The following is a 3,590-nucleotide window of genomic DNA, read 5'->3' on the forward strand; positions in this document are numbered from 1 at the left end:
GCTGAATTTATCCATCCCAGGTATTTTTTTTTTAAATCAAAGAGAAGGGTCATTTTTGAATGATTTATTTTCACTGGGTTACTCTGCGCGCGCGCAGTTCACCCGCGCAACTGGACCAAAACATGCTAAAAACATCTGGATGGAAGAATTAACACATTTTCTAAAAATCAGAAAACTCTCTCAAATTCTTCATAAATGTCGTATTTGAACACACTAACAGATCCTCTTCCTAAATTGCGGCGTGTGCGCCCGCGTGTGTGAGCGCGCGCCTTCCCTGGCGCTGTCTGTGGTGCTGAAACACCGAAAACGCCCACTGTGAATATACGCATTGTAGCGCAGCGCAGCGCCGCCGTCCTCTCAGATTTATCACCCAGGAGGTCACGTTGCCGTCCTCATCCTCTCCTCAGCACCCCCCCCCCCCCCNAACAACGCCACAAACCTCCAGCGGAACCCTCAAGTCATTCTCCGCCATGCCAGGGCCGTTCCAAACGCCCTTTTTTTTACGCGTGCCAAACATCCACAACAAAAACGCACAATTTATTCATCCAAACACTGACGTGGGATTGTCAGGGTGGGGTTCGAAAATTCGTGGAGTCTTACCCGCGCCTGTTGTCGGAGCCCCGCAGTCAGGAAGGGAGAAAAAGCCTGCCTATAGGAACCGTGAAAGGAGCCTCTCTCTGCTGTGTGACGGGGATGCTGCAAAGGCACTGCGCGTCGGCTGCTTGTTCCTCCTCACTTCTTCTTCAATGGGGAGGAGGAGGAGGAGGATGTGGAGGAGGAGGGGGTGCAGTGCAGCTCTCTGTCACAAAGATGGCGGACACTTTTGACGTCAGCAGCAGCTTCTAATAGATTCCTGTCAGCGGGAGAGCGGCACAAACAGACGGAAACAGGTCATTTTTATGGGATTGGGGCTCAGTGACAAAACAGTTTTATGGACAAGCTGGGGAGAGCCGCTGCTCCCGCATGATACTGCGGGATAGTCGCGGCTTTCACAAGCAGAATGCCATTTTCTTTGACCTTTTTCAGTTGAATCCTGCTTTTTTTTATTTAGATAAAACTTGTTTTGGCTCCAAATCTCTCATTTTTCAAAAATGTTGAGGACGAATTAAGGCAATAAATGGTATTTGGTAAAGTTGCAGCTTTTGACAACAGTATTTGTTGTAAAACAGATTTCAATGGTCTTAAATTTCATAAATACTTAAGAATATTGCTATATTGTTGTTTTGTTATGTTCACAAGAAGCCAAAAATCGTGAAGAATGTATATCTGTTTCTAGTATTTATTCTAGTTTCACACTGGACTGTTAAGTCCACAAAAAGGTTAGTTTATGAGATAATCCACTTTCCTTGTTTAATTTTTGCTCTCTTTAATTCTGGTGTGGACTAAACAAGATAAAACTTTACATTTTAGAAAGTAAACTGATGAAGATTAGACAGTGAATCTCTTTTGATAATCTGTGTTTAGAAGGCTTTTATTAAAAGAGCCACTCTGATCAAAATGTTGTTATTAACATGTTCTTAATCTCAATAATCCGAGGTGCACATTTTTGGAATTGTCAAACCTGATGTCCTGTATTAGATTGACTGTAACTTGGCAAACATGGGTGCTCATTTTTTAATTATATCGGTTATTACAAAATTAATTAGCTGTAATTCAGCATTTCAAATTGCAGCTAGAAATGGTTTGTCTGCATATCAACATGATTTTTATTTTTTTTAAAGAAACTGATTTAGACACTAATGGAATTTTTTCATCCTGAATCTGAATTGGCAGAGTGAGAACGTCCTCTATCCCCACTTTGGAGCCACACTCTGCCTGGCACTGAAACAAATGTGGCTTCAAATATTCTGAAGGAAACCTGTGCCCCAAATAAACGACGTGAAAAAATATTTTTATTTTTGATGAGAGACAGAGAAGAAGAGATGCTACATTCTTTGGTGCTGTAGAGGAGATTTGTCTTAAAGTGTCAGAAAAAACAAATTAAGAGACTCATTCATTCACTCTCCAGTAAAAGGACACTACTATGATCTACCTGGCAAATAAATAACCTGAAAGCTATGACTTAGATTATTGGATTAGGTTAAAACATCATAAATCTTATCACGATTTTAGGATAAAACTAGATCTGCAGAAAGCTTAGGATGGATTGAATAAATCAGATTAAACTAGAAACAAAACCATTATTTGCTTTATGAGAGTTTACAATCTAGAAAACACATTTTTGAGTCAATATTACTTTTATTATTGACAAAGATTAAGAAATTCATTTTTAATCCATTCATTCATTCATTGTACGTCAATCTTCTTAAGGATCAGGATACTAATTTTTTTGTGACATTTATGTATCATGACCTATAGGTAACTACATGCACCACTCCTTAATAAACACCTTTTTGTACATTTATCTCTAGAATGGTGCTAAAAATGTTTACAGGAAGAGGTTTTACAGGGCAAACTTGGTTGATTTATTTCTACGTCATAAATAGTCCAGTGTTCCGTGTTGACAGTGAGTGGGTTTAATCACCGCTTAAGGAAAGCCAATTGATTTCAAATAGAGCAGACAAGCCTGTACTGCAGTCTCAGGATCTGGACACCAGCTCTGCTTCTTGTACTCTTAGATTGCTTTGCTGTAAACTTGGTATATAAACAGAATAAGCTTATTTGTGTGTTTTTTTCTGTTTTTCCTGAAACACCTCCCAGACACTAGACTCCATTTCTTCCAAATGTTTGGTCCTCCACAGAGCAGAGATGTAACCCTCCAGGTGTGACTGTGGTTTTCAGGTGAACTTCTTGGGCCAAATCCACTCACCTTTCTCCCTCTTGCCCATCTTTTGTGCAAACTTGCTGTATTCTTCATTTCTGTGGAGATTAAAGAGGAGTCTGGAACTTTTGCAGAGCGGTTCTTTGAAGTGAGAGCCGCGTTTTCTGGGAGTGTGCACGAGCTCGGCTCCGATGGATTGAGAGCGGTGCACGGCGAGGGGAGGAGGAGATTAGCCCCAGCATTATCACCCCTGTGGCAGACAAGCTCGCAGGCTCTGATCCCTCTCCCTCTCTGACTGATTTCATCCCTAATTAGACTTCACAGGAAAGGTGGTAGGATGAAGGAATCAATACAGGAGGAGGACGTCAAAAATGTTTAAAACTGTGCAGCAAATCTGCAAAAAACAGACCAAACAAAATACACATTTGCACTTTTTGCTAAATTTTTCCATAAAATGCAAATGGGGGTGTTTTATTTTTAGGCATATACAGTATATGAGGCCTTGATAGTATATTTGTGTGTGCATGGAGAGAAGGTAGGCAGGATGAGAGATGAAGGCAGTCAGCCAGGCTGAGAGCCTCGGTGTGGGGGAGGGCGCTGCAGCTGCAGCCTTGCTGTGACTCAGCACTAAAATCTACTTCTGCCTCTCCTCTCCTTCAAATATCAGCCCCTTAGTCATTGTACCCAGCACATTATTAGACCTCTTCTTCATCAGGTTTGTCACGACAACATCTCACACGTTGTCAAAGTGTTTCGTGGGATGAAGGCTGAATGTGTTGGGGTTGACAGATTTGCTTTTCTTGTGTGCTTTGCTGAATTTCAAATAGTT

At 41.3% G+C, this 3,590-nt stretch overlaps 1 protein-coding gene across 2 annotated transcripts in view; it reads right to left on the reverse strand.

Moving 5' to 3' along the window:
- The window catches only part of snap25a (synaptosome associated protein 25a), a 30,356-nt gene extending 29,586 nt beyond the window's left edge, over positions 1–770 (reverse strand). Inside the window, exon 1 of one of the 2 annotated variants that reach the window (XM_024291119.2) lies at positions 601–770. The gene's annotated coding sequence lies outside the window, so the exon portion shown is untranslated. The remainder of the gene's footprint in view (positions 1–600) is intronic. The other variant, XM_036210608.1, reaches the window with a different exon arrangement.
- Between the last annotated feature and the right edge of the window lie 2,820 nt (positions 771–3,590).

This window comes from Oryzias melastigma, linkage group LG24, assembly GCF_002922805.2.
Source record: "Oryzias melastigma strain HK-1 linkage group LG24, ASM292280v2, whole genome shotgun sequence".
NCBI lineage: Eukaryota > Metazoa > Chordata > Actinopteri > Beloniformes > Adrianichthyidae > Oryzias > Oryzias melastigma.